This window comes from Orcinus orca, chromosome X (genome assembly GCF_937001465.1).
Source record: "Orcinus orca chromosome X, mOrcOrc1.1, whole genome shotgun sequence".
Taxonomy (NCBI): Eukaryota; Metazoa; Chordata; class Mammalia; order Artiodactyla; family Delphinidae; genus Orcinus; species Orcinus orca.
The window spans coordinates 70,780,776-70,795,406 of NC_064580.1; positions in this window are offsets into that span (position 1 = coordinate 70,780,776).

Here is a 14,631-nt window from a genome sequence, read left to right on the forward strand (position 1 = left end):
TGGACCCCTGAACAATATGGATTTGAACTGCCTGGGTCCACTTATACACAAATTATTTTTCACTATGTACATACTACAGTACTACATATTCTGAAGTTGATTGAATCAACAGATGTGGAATTGTGAATACTAAGGGCTGACTGTAAAGTTATAAATAGATTTTCAGCTGTGTGGAAGGTCAGGGCCCCTTGCTCCCATGTTAAACAAGGGTCAACTGTATAATGGAAACTATAGGAATTTGATGAAAGAAATTGAAGAAAACATTAACAAATTGAAAGATATCTTGTTTTAATGGATCAGAACATTAAAATTAACATTAATTACAAATATATTCAAAATACCCAAAGTCATCTATAGATCCACAATCCCTATCAAAATTCCAATGGCGTTTTTCACAGAAATAGAAAAAGCAATCCTAAAATGTGTATGGAGACACAAAAGACTCCAAATATCCAAAGTAATTATGAACAAGAAGAACAATGCTAGGGGCATTATATTTCCTGATTTCAAGCTATACTGCAGCTATGGTTACTAAAACAGTATGGCACTGGCACCAAAACATAGACCAATGAAATAGATTTGAGAGTTCCCAAATACATGCATAAAAACATGGTCAAATAACATTTGACAAGTGTGCCAAGAACACTCAATAAGGAAATAATCATCTCTTCAACAAAACCTGTCAGGAAAACTGGATAACTACATGCAGAAAAATGAAATTGAAACCCTATTTTACACTCACAAAAAAATTAACAGAAACTGACTTGAAGATTTAAATATCAGACCTGATACTGTAAACTTCTAGAAGAAAACATAGAAAAAATTCCTTGACATTGTTCTTGGCAATTATTTTTTGGTAGATAACAAAAGCACAATCAACAAATATAAAAATCAACAGAAGGAACTACATCAAACTAACAAGATTCTGCACAGCAAAAGATACAATAAAAAATGAAAAGATAACCTTCAGAATGGAAGAGAATATTTACAAACCATATATTGTAAAAGTAGATAATATGCAAAACATATAAAGAACACATACAGCTCAATAAAAAAAAAATGGTTCTTTGTTTCCTGGTGCGCGAGGAGAGGGGTTTAAGAGCGCTGCTTAAAGGAACTCCAGAGATGGGCGTGAGCCGCGGCTAAAAGCACGAACCACAGGGACGGGCGGGAGACGCTAAGGCTGCTGCTGCCGCCACCAAGGGGCCTGTGTGCAAGTACAGGTCACTATCCACACCCCTCTTCTGCGGAGCCTGTGCAGCCTGCCAATGCCAGGTTCCCGGAATCCAGGGACAACTTCCCCGGGAGAACGCACAGCGGGCCTCAGGTTGGTGCAACATCACGCCGGCCTCTGCCGCCGCAGGCCCGCCCCGTAGGCAGGGCCCCTCCCTCGCCCCCGGCCTGAGTGCACCAGAGCCCCCGAATCAGCGGCTCCTTTAACCCCGTCCTGTCTGAGCAAAAAAAAGACGCTCTCCAGCGACCTACACGCAGAGGCAGGGCCAAATCCAAAGCTGAGCCCCTGTGAGATCAAAGAAGAGAAAGGGAAATCTCTCCCAGCAGCCTCAGAAACAGCGGATTAAAGCTCCACAATCAACTTGATGTACCCTGCATGTGTGGAATACATGAATAGACAACGAGTCATCCCAAATTGAGGAGGTGGGCTTCGAGAGCAAGATCTATGATTTTTTCCCCTTTTCCTCTTTTCGTGAATGTGTACGTGTATGCTTCTGTGTGAGATCTTGTCTGTATAGTTTTGCTTCCACCATTTGTCCTAGGGTTCTATCCGTCCATGGTTTATTTAAAAATTTTTTTCTTAATAATTAATTTTAATTTTAACAACTTTATTATACTTTACCTTCTTTCTTTCTTTTTCTTTCTTTCTTTCTTTCTTTCTTTCTTTCCTTCCTTCCTTCCCTCCTTTAGACAACGAATCATCCCAAATTGAGGAGGTGGTCTCTGAGAGCAAGATTTATGATTATTTCCCCTTTACCTCTTTTTGTGAGGGTGTATGTGTATGCTTCTCTGTAAGATTTTGTCTGTATAGCTTTGCTTCCAACATTTGTCCTAAGGTTCTATCCGTCCCCCTTTTTTTTTCTAAATAAGTATTTTTTAATTCAATAACTTTATTATACTTTATTTTATTTTACTGTATCTTCTTTCTTTCTGTCTTTTTTCTTTGTTTCCCTCCTTCCTTACTCCCTCCCTCCCTCCCTCCTTTCTTTCCTTCTTACCTTCTTTCCTTCTTTGCTTCTTTCTTTCGTTCTTTCGTCCTTCCTTCCTTCCTTCCCTCCTTTCTTTCTTTCTTTCTTTCTTCATAATTCTACTAATTCTCTCTACTTTTTCTCCCTTTTATTCTGAGCCGTGTGGATGAAAGGCTCTTGGTGCTCCAGCCAGGAGTCAGGGCTCTGCCTCTGAGGTAGGAGAGCCAACTTCAGGACACTGGTCAACAAGAGACCTCCCAGCTCCACATAATATCAAACGGAAAAATCTCCCAGAGACCTCCATCTTAACACCAGCACCCAGCATCACTCAACGACCAGCAAGCTACAGTGCTGGACAACCTATGCCAAACAACTAGCAAAACAGGAACACAATCCCACCCATTAGCAGAGAGGCTGCCTAAAATCATAATAAGGCCAAAGACACCCCAAAACACACCACCAGAAGTGAACCTGCCCATTAGAGAGACAAGATCCAGCCTCATCCGCCACAACACAGGCACTAGTCCCCTCCACAAGGAAGCCAACACAACCCACTGAACCAACCTTAGCCACTGGAGACAGACATCAAAAACAGCGGGAACTACGAACCTGCAGCCTGCAAAAAGGAGACCCCAAACACAGTAAGATAAGCAAAATGAGAAGACAGAAAAACACACAGCAGATAAAGGAGCAAGATAAAAATGCACCAGACCTAACAAATGAAGAGGAAATATGCAGTCAACCTGAAAAAGAATTCAGAATAATGATAGTAAGGATGATCCAAAATCTTGGAAATAGAATGGACAAAATGCAAGAAACAGTTAACAAGGACCTAGAAGAAATAAAGATGAAACAAGCAACGATGAACAACACAATAAATCAAATTAAAATTACTCTAGATGGGATCAATAGCAGAATAACTGAGGCAGAAGAACGGATAAGTGATCTGGAAGATAAAATAGTGGAAATAACTACTGCAGAGCAGAATAAAGAAAAAAGAATGAAAAGAACTGAGGACAGTCAGAGACCTCTGGGACTTAAATGTACCAACCTTTGAATTATAGGGGTTCCAGAAGAAGAAGTGAAAAAGAAAGGGACTGAGAAAATATTTGAAGAGATTATAGTTGAAAAGTTCCCTAATATGGGAAAGGAAATAGTTAATCAAGTCCAGGAAGCACAGAGAGTCCCATACAGGATAAATCCAAGGAGAAATACGCCAAGACACATATTAATCAAACTGTCAAAAATTAAATACAAAGAAAGCATATTAAAAGCAGCAAGGGAAAAACAACAAATTACACACAAGGGAATCCTCATAAGGATAACAGCTGATCTCTCAGCAGAAACCCTACAAGCCAGAAGGGAGTGGCAGGACATACTGAAAGTTATGAAGGAGAAACACCTGCAACCAAGACTACTCTACCCAGCAAGGATCTCATTCAGATTTGATGGAGAAATTAAAACCTTTACAGACAAGCAAAAGCTGAGAGAGTTCAGCACCACCAAACCAGCTTTACAACAAATGCTAAAGGATCTTCTCTAGGCAAGAAACACAAGAGAAGGAAAAGACCTATAATAACGAACCCAAAACAGTTTAGAAAATGGGAATAGGAACATACATATCGATAATTACCTTAAATGTAAATGGACTAAATGCTCCCACCAAAAGACACAGATTGGCTGAATGGATACAAAAACAAGACCCTTATATATGCTGTCTACAAGAGACCCACTTCAGATCTAGAGACACATACAGACTGGAAGTAAGGGGATGAAAAAGATATTCCATGCAATTGAAAACCAAAAGAAAGCTGGAGTAGCAATTCTCATATCAGACAAAATAGATTTTAAAATAAGGACTATTAGAAGGGACAAAGAAGGACACTACATAATGATCAAGGGATCGATCCAAGAAGAAGATATAACAATTGTAAATATGTATGCACCCAACATAGGAGCACCTCAATACATAAGGCAAATACTAACAGCCATAAAAGGGGAAATCAACAGTAACACATTCATAGTAGGGGACTTTAACACCCCACTTTCACCCATGGACAGATCATCCAAAATGAAAATAAATAAGGAAACACAAGCTTTAAATGATACATTGAACAAGAAGGACTTAATTGATATTTATAGGACTCTCCATCCAAAAACAACAGAATACACATTTTTCTCAAGTGCTCATGGAACATTCTCCAGGATAGATCATATCTTGGGTCACAAATCAAGCCTTGGTAAATGTAAGAAAATTGAAACTGTATCAAGTATCTTTTCTGACCACAACGCCATGAGACTAGATATCAATTACAGGAAAAGATCTGTAAAAAATACAAACAAACAGAGGCTAAACAATACACTGCTTAATAAAAAAGTGATCACTGAAGAAATCAAAGAGGAAATAAAAAATACCTAGAAACAAATGACAATGGAGACACAATGACCCAAAACCTATGGGATGCAGCAAAAGCAGTTCTAAGGGGGAAGTTTATAGAAATACAAGCCCACCTTAAGAAGCAGGAAACATCTGGAAGAAACAACCTAACCTTGCACCTCAAGCAATTAGAGAAAGAAGAACAAAAAGCCCCATAGCTAGCAGAAGGAAAGAAATCATAAAAATCAGATCAGAAACAAATGAAAAAGAAATGAAGGAAACAATAGCAAAGATCAATAAAACTAAAAGCTGGTTCTTTGAGAAGATAAACAAAATAGATAAACCACTAGCCAGACTCATCAAGAAAAAAAGGGAGAAGACTCAAATCAATAGAATTAGAAATGAAAAAGAAGTAACAACTGACACTGCAGAAATAAAAAAGATCATGAGAGATTACTACAAGCAACTCTATGCCAATAAAATGGACAATCTGGAAGAAATGGACAAATTCTTAGAAGTGCACAACCTGCCAAGACTGAATCAGGAAGAAATAGAAAATAAGAACAGACCAATCACAAGCACTGAAATTGAAACTGTGATTAAAAATCTTCCAACAAACAAAAGCCCAGGACCAGATGGCTTCACAGGCGAATTCTATCAAACATTTAGAGAAGAGCTAACACCTATCCTTCTCACACTCTTCCAAAATATAGCAGAGAGAGGAACACTCCCAAATTCCTTCTAGGAGGCCACCATCACCTTGATACCAAAACCAGACAAGGATGTCATAAAGAAAGAAAACTACAGGCCAGTATCACTGATGAACATAGATGCAAAAATCCTCAACAAAATACTAGCAAACAGAATCCAACAGCACATTAAAAGGATCATACACCATGATCAAGTGGGGTTTATTCCAGGAATGCAAGGATTCTTCAATATACGCAAATCTATCAATGTGATAAACCATATTAACCAATTGAAGGAGAAAAACCATATCATCATCTCAATAGATGCAGAGAAAGCTTTTGACAAAATCCAACACCCATTTATGATAAAAACCCTGTAGAAAGTAGGCATGGACGGAACTTTCCTCAACATAATAAAGGCCATATATGACAAGCCCACAGCCAACATCATTCTCAACAGTGAAAAACTGAAAGTATTTCCACTAAGATCAGGAACAAGACAAGGTTGCCCCCTCTCACCACTGTTAGTTAACATAGGCAATCATAGGCAATCATAACATAGGCAATCAGACAAGAAAAGGAAATAAAAGGAATCCAAATCGGAAAAGAAGAAGTAAACCTGTCACTGTTTGCAGATGACATGATACTATACATCCTAAAGATGCTACCAGAAAACTACTGGAGCTAATCAATGAATTTGGTAAAGTAGCAGGATACAAAATTAATGCACAGAAATCTCTGGCATTCCTATATACTAATGATGAAAAATCTGAAATTGAAAACAAGAAAACACTCCCATTTACCACTGCAACAAAAAAAATAACATATCTAGGAAGAAACCTACATAAGGAGACAAAAGACCTGTACGCAGACAATTATAAGACACTGATGAAAGAAATTAAAGATGATACAAGTAGATGGAGAGATATACCATGTTCTTGGATTGGAAGAATCAACATTGTGAAAATGACTCTACTACCCAAAGCAATCTGTGGATTCAATGCAATCCCTGTCAAACTACCACTGGCATTTTTCACAGAACTAGAACAAAAAGTTTCGCAACTTGTATTGAATCACAAAAGACCGCGAATAGCCAAAGCAATCCTGAGAATGAAAAAAGGAGCTGGAGGAATCAGGCACCCTGACTTCAGACTATACAGCAAAGCTACAGTAATCAAGACAGTATGGTACTGACACAAAAACAGAAATATAGATCAGTGGAACAGGATAGAAAGCCCAGAGATAAACCCACACACATATGGACACCTTATCTTTGATAAAGGTGGCAGGAATGTACAGTGGAGAAAGGACAGCCTCTTCAATAAGTTGTTCTGGGAAAACTAGACAGCTACATGTAAAAGTATGAGATTAGATCAGTCCCTAACACCATACACAAATATAAGCTCAAAATGGATTAAAGACCTAAATGTAAGGCCAGAAACTATCAAACTCTTAGAGGAAAACATAGGGAGATTACTCTATGACATAAATCACAGCAAGATCCTTTCTGACCCACCTCCTAGAGAAATGGAAATAAAAACAAAAATAAACAAATGGGACCTAATGAAACTTCAAAGCTTTTGTACAGCAAAGGAAACCATAAACAAGACCAAAAGACAACCCTCAGAATGGGAGAAAATATTTGCAAATGAAGCAACCGACAAAGGATTAATCTCCAAAATTTACAAGCAGCTCATGCAGCTCAATAGCAAAAGAAAAAACCCAATCCAAAAATGGGTAGAAGACCTAAATAGAAATTTCTCCAAAGAAGATATACAGACTGCCAACAAACACATGAAAGAATGCTCAACATCATTAATCATTAGAGAAATGCAAATCAAAACTACAATGAGATATCATCTCACACCAGTCAGAATGGCCATCATCAAAATATCTAGAAACAATAAATGCTGGAGAGGGTGTGGAGAAAAGGGAGCACTCTTGCACTGCTGGTGGGAATGTGAATTGGTTCAGCCACTGTGGAGAACAGTATGGAGGTTCCTTAAAAAACTACAAATAGAACTACCATATGACCCAGCAATCCCACTACTGGGCATATACCCTAAGAAAACCAAAATTCAAAAAGAGTCATGTACAAAAATGTTCATTGCAGCTCTATTTACAATAGCCCAGAGATGGAAACAACCTAAGTGCCCATCATCAGATGAATGGATAAAGAAGATGTGGCACATATATACAATGGAATATTACTCAACCATAAAAGGAAACGAAATAGAGCTATTTGCAATGAGGTGGATAGACCTAGAGTCTGTCATACAGAGTTAAGTAAGTCAGAAAGAGAAAGACAAATACCATATGCTAACACATATATATGGAATTTAAGAGTAAAGAAGATGTTACGGGGAGCCTAGGGGTAGGACAGGAATAAAGACACAGACCTACTAGAGAATGGACTTGAGGATATGGTGAGGAGGAAGGGTGAGCTGTGATAGTGTGAGAGAGAGTCATGGACATATACGCACTAACAAACATAAGGTAGATAGCTGGTGGGAAGCAGCCGCATGGCACAGGGATATCGGCTCAGTGCTTTGTGACCTCCTGGAGGGGTGGGATGTGGATGGTGGGAGGGAGGGAGGGAGATGGAAGAGGGAAGAGATATGGGAGCATGTGTGTGTTTATGGCTGATTCACTTTGTTGTGAAGCAGAAGCTTGTGCACCATTGTGGAGCAATTATACCCCAATAAATATGTTAAAAAAATGATTTAAAAATTGGCAGAGGAACTAAATAGATATTTATCTAAAGAAGACATTCAAATGACTAACAAATACATGAAGAGATGCTCAACATCACTAATCATCAGGTACTGTGAGTTAAACCACAATGAATTATTATATCAGACCTGTTAGAATGGCTATTGTTAAGGGAAGGTAATAAGTGCTGGCAAGGATGTGGAGAAAAGATCGTATTTGAACACTGCTAGTGGGAATGCAAATTAGTTCAACAACTATGGAAAACAGTATGAAAGTTCCTCAAAAAATTAAAAATACAACTACTTTGTGATCCAGTGGTTTCATTCCTGGGTGTATATCTGAAGGAAATGAAAACAGAATATCAAAGAGATACATGCACTCCCATGTAATTACAACATTATTCACAACAGCCAAGATATGGAAACAACTTACTTGTCATTTGATGAATGGATAAAGATGTTTTATATATAAAGAATGAAATACTATTCAGCCATAAAAAAGAAGGAATTCCTGCCATTTGTGACAACAGGAATGAACCTTGAAGGTATTATGCTAAATGAGATGTCATACAGTAAAAGACAAATACTGTATGTTATCACTTATATGTAGAATATAAAATAGTCAAATTCATAAAACAGAGAGTAGAATGGTGGTTACCTATGTCTGGGATTTGGGAGAATTAGGGTTATATGGTTTAAGGGTACAAACTTTCAACCAGTAGATTAATAAATCCTGGCGATCTATCGCATAGCACTGTGGTGAATGACAATACTCAATACAATAAACTTCAAAGTTTCTAAGAGTCTGGATCTTAATTGTTCCCACCACATAAAGGATTGACAGTTATATGATGCGATAGATGTGTTAGCTAATGCTACAGTGGTAATCATTTTGCAATATATAAATGTATTAAATCAATGTGTTGTACACCTTAAACTTACATGATTTATATAACAATTATATCTCAGAAATAATTTAAATTTCCTGGACATATATAAAAACCTCTATTATTGAAATTTTGATACATATGTCTACTTTTCATTATTTTACGGGATTTAAAAGACAAAATCATGAAAAATAATTATAATAAACATATGTTAATGACTACACTATATATATATATATTCAGAAATTTTAAAAAAGGAAATGAAAAGAGAATCAGCATGTGTTAACACAAAGTATCAAGTAAAAACGAATACATATCAGATGGGAAGAATGTCAAAATACTATGAGACATATATATAACACATAACAAAATGAAATACACCCTTTATTATGAGTAAATATTTTAAATATGAGCAGATTAACCCCCCCTCTCCAGTTAACAGTAAAAGACTGGAAGAATGAAAATTTTAAAAGTATCCAGAGGAGCTTCAAAATGGCAGAAGAGTAAGATGTGTAGATCACCTTCCTCCCCAAAAATATATCAGGCACAGCCCCTGGCCATGGGAACTCTGTCTGAAGTGCCAGGTGCGAGGCCTCTGCTTGAGGCACCCTTTGAAAAAGTGACACCAGACTAATCACAAAGGAAAAGAGAAAGGGAAAAAAGGTTAGACTTGGACACCTTCAAGATGGCGGAGGAATGAGACGTGCAGATTGCCTTCCTCCCCACAAATACATCTACGTGTGGAACAACTCCTACAGAACACCTACTGAAAGCTGGCAGAAGACCTCAGACTTCCCAAAGGGCAAGAAACTCCCCATGTACCTGGGTAGTGCAAAAGAAAAAAGAATAAATGGAGACAAAAGAATAGGGAGGGGACCTGCACCAGTGGGAGGGAGCTGTGAAGGAGGAAAGGTTTCCACACACTACAAGCCCCTTCACGGGCAGAGACTGCGGGTGGCCGAGGGGGGAAGGTTCAGAGCCGTGGAGGAGAGCACAGCCACAGGGGTGCGCAGGGCAAAGTGGAGAGATTCCCGCACAGAGGATCAGCACTGACCATCACTCACCAGCCCGAGAGGCTTGTCTGGTCACACACCGGGATGGGTGAGGACAGCAATCTGAGGTTCAGGATTCAGAGGTCGGATCCCAGGGATAGGACTGGGGTTGGCTGGGTTAACACAGCCCAAAGGGGTCTAGTGCACCATGGCTAGCTGGGAGGGAGTCCACGAAAACATCTGGAGCTGCCAAAGAGGCAAGAGACTTTTTCTTGCCTCTTTGTTTCCTGGTGCACCAGGATAGAGTGTTAACAGCGCCACTTAAAGGAGTCCCAGAGATGGGCATGAGCCGTGGCTATCAGCGTGGATCCCAGAGACAGGCATGAGATGGTAAGGCTGCTGCTGACACCACCAATAAGCCTGTGTGTAAGCACAGGTCACTATCCACAGCACCCCTCCAGGGAGCTGGTACAGCTTGCCACTGCCAGGGTCCCGTGATCCAGGGACAACTTCCCCAGGAGAACACATGGTGCACCTCAGGCTGTTGCAAAGTCATGCCGGCCTCTGCTGCAGCAGGTTTGCCCTGCACTCCATACCACTCCCTCCCCACAGCCTGAGTGAGCCAGAGACCCCAAATCAGCCTCTCCTTTAACCCCGTCCTGTCTAAGAGAAGAATAGACACCCTCAGGTGACATACACGCAGAGGTTGGGCCAAATCCAAAGCTGAACACTGGGAGCTGTGCGCAAAAAGAAGAGAAAAGGAAATTTCTCCCAGAAGCCTTAGGAGCAACAGATTAAATTCCCACAATCAACTTGAAGTACCCTGCATCTGTGGATACCTGAATAGACAACAAATCATCCCAAACTGAGGAGGAGGATATTAGGAGAAATGATATATAGAATTTTTCCTCTTTTTCTCTTTTTGTGAGTGTGTATGTGTATGTTCCTGTGTGTGATTTTGTCTGTATACCTTTGCTTTTACCATTTGTCCTAGAGCTCAGTCTGTCCACTTTTTTTTTTCTGTATAGATTTTAGTGCTTGTTATCATTGGTGGATTTGTTTTTTGGGTTGGTTGTTACCTTCTGTCTTTTTTTTTAATTACTTAAATTTTTTTTAATAATTATTTTTTATTGTAATGACTTTTAAAATTTTATTTTCTTTTACTTTATCTTAGTCTTTCTTTCTTACTTTCTCTTTTGTCCCTTTTATTCTGAGATGTGTGGATGACAGGATCTTGGTGCTCCAGTGAGGTGTCAGGGCTGTGCCTCTGAGGTGAGTAGGCAAAATTCAGGACATTGGTCTACAAGAGACCTCCCAGATCTATGTAATATCAAACAGCAAAAATCTCCCAGAGATCTCCACCTCAACACCATGACCCAGCTCCACTCAGCGACCAGCAAGCTATAGTGCTGGAAAATATGTGCCAAACAACTAGCAAGACAGGAACACAAAACCACCCATTAGCACAGAGGCTGTCTAAAATCATATTAAGGCCACAGACACCATAAAACACATCACCAGATGTGGCCCTGTCCACCAGAAACAGAAGATCTACACTCATCAATCAGAACTCAGGCACTAGTACCCTCCACCAGGAAGCCTACACGAAAAACTGAACCAACCTTAGTCACTGGGGACAGACACCAAAAACAACGGGAACTAAGAACCGGCAGCCAGCAAACAGGAGACACAAAACACAGTAAGTTAAGCAAAATGAGAAGAAAGAGAAACACACAGCAGATGGAGGAGCAATGTAAAAACCCACCAGACCTAACAAATAAAGAGGAAATAGGCAGTCTACCTGAAAGAGAATTCAGAATAATGATAGTAAAGATGATCCAAAATCTTGGAAATAGAATACACAAAATGCAAGAAACATTTAACAAGGACCTAGAAGAACTAAAGAGGAAACAAGCAATGATGAACAACATATTAAATGAAAATAAAAATACTCTAGAAGGGATCAATAGCAGAATAACTGAGGCAGAAGAATGGATAAGTGACCTGGAAGATAAAATATTGGAAATAACTGCTGCAGAGCAGAAAAAAGAATGAAAAGAACTGAGGACAGTCTCAGAGACGTCTGGGACAACATTAAACACACCAACATTCGAATTATACGGGTCCCAGAAGAAGAAGAGAAAAAGAAAGGGACTGAGAAAATATTTGAAGAGATTACAGTTGAAAACATTCCGAATATGGGAAAGGAAATAGTTAAACAAGTCCAGGAAGCACAGAGAGTCCCATACAGGTTAAATCCAAGGAGAAACACACCAACAAACATATAAATCAAACTATCAAAAATTAAATATAAAGAAAAATATATTAAAAGCAGCAAGGGAAAAACAACAAATAACATACAAGGGAATCCCCATATGGTTAAGAGCTGATCTCTCAGCAGAAACTGCAAACCGGAAGGGAGTGGCAGGACATATTTAAGGTGGTGAAGGCTAAAAACCTACAACCAAGATTACTCTACACAGCAAGGATCTCATTCAGATTTGATGGAGAAATTAACACATTTACAGACAAGCAAAAGCTAAGAAAATTCAGCACCACCAAACCAGCCTTAAAACAAATGCTAAAGGAACTTCTCTAGGCAGGAAACACAAGACAAGGAAAAGACCTACAATAACAAACCCAAAACAATTAAGAAAATGGTAATAAGAACATACATATCAATAACTACCTTAAATGTAAATGGATTAAATGTTCCAACCAAAAGACAGAGACTGGCTGAATGGATACAAAAACAAGGCTTGTATATATGCTAGCAGAAAGAGACCCACTTCAGGCCTACCGACACATACAGACTGAAAGTGAGGAGGGGGAAAAAGATACCCCCTGCAAATGGAAATCAAAAGAAAGCTGGAGTAGCAACAATCATATCAGACAAAATGAACTTTAAAACAAAGACTATAGCAAGAGACAAAGAAGGACACTATATAATGATCAAGGGATCAATTCAAGAAGAAGATATAACAATTGTAAATATTTATGCACCCAACATAGCAGCACCTCAATACATAAGGCAAATACTAACAGCCATAAAAGAGGAAATTGACAGAAACACAATCATAGTAGGGGACGTTAACACCCCATTTTCACCAATGGACAGATCATCCAAAATGAAAATAAATAAGGAAAGACAAGCTTTAAATGATACATTAAACAAGATGGACTTAATTGATATTTATAGGACATTCCACCCAGAAACAACAGAATGCACTTTCTTCTCAGGTGCTCATGGAACTTCCTCCAGGATAGATCATATCTTGGGGCACAAATCAAGCCTTGGTAAATTTAAGAAAATTGAAATCATATCAAGTATCTTTTCCAACCACAACACTATGAGATGAGATATCAATTACAGGAAAAACTCTGTAAAAAATACAAACACATGGAAGCTAAACAATACAGTACTTAAAAACCAAGAGACCACGAAGAAATCAAAGAGGAAATTTAAAAATCCCTAGAAACAAATGACTATGAAAACACGACAACCCAAAACCTATGAGATGCAGAAAAACAGTTCTAAGAGGGAAGTTTATAGTAATGCAATCCTACCTTAAGAAACAAGAAACATCTCAAATAAACAACCTAACATTAAACCTATAGCAATTAGAGGAAGAAGAAACAAAATAATCAAGTGTTAGCTGAGGGAAAGAAATCATAAACATCAGGTCAGATATAAATGAAAAAGAAATGAAGAAAACAATAGCAAAGATCAATAAAACTAAAAACAGTTTCTTTGAGAAGATAAAAAAATTGATAAGCCATTAACCAGACTCATCAAGAAAAAAAAGGGAGAAGACTCAAATCAATAGAATTAGAAATGAAAAAGGAGAAGTAAAAACAGACACTGCAGAAATAAAAAAGATCATGAGAGATTACTACAAGCAACTCTATGCCAATAAAATGGACAACCTGGAATAAATGGACAAATTCTTGGAAATGCACAACATTCCGAGACTGAATCAGGAAGAAATAGAAAATAAAAACAGACCAATCACAAGCACTGAATTTGAAACCATGATTAAAAATCTTCCAACAAACAAAAACCCAGGACCAGAAGCTTTCACAGGCGAATTCTATCATACATTTAGAGAAGAGCTAACAGCTATCCTTCTAAAACTCTCCCAAAATACAGCAGAGAGAGGAACACTCCCAAACTCATTCTACGAGACCACCAACATGCTAATACCAAAATCAGACGAAGATGGCACAAAGAAAGAAAACTACAGGCCAATATCACTGATGAACATAAATGCAAAAATCCTCACCGAAATACTACCTAACAGAATCCAACAGCACATTAAAAGCATCGTGCACCATGATCAAGTGTGGTTTATCCAAGGAATGCAAGGATTCTTCAATATACACCAGTCAAACTATGTGATACACCATATTAACAAATCAAAGGAGAAAAACCATATGATCATCTCAATTGATGCAGAGAAAGCTTTTGACAAAATTCAACACCATTTTATGATTAAAACCCTCCAGAAAGTAGGCATAGAGGGAACCTACCTCTAACATAATAAAGGCCATATATGACAAAACCACAGCCAACATCGTCCTCAATGGTGAAAATATGAAACCATATCCCCTAAGATCGGGAACCAAACAAGGTTGCCCACTCTCACTGCTATTATTCAACACAGTTTTGGAAGTTTTAGCCACAGCAATCAGAGAAGCAAAAGGAAAAAAAATTAATCCAAGTCAGAAAAGGAGAAGTAAAGTTGTCACTGTTTGTAGATGACATGATACTATA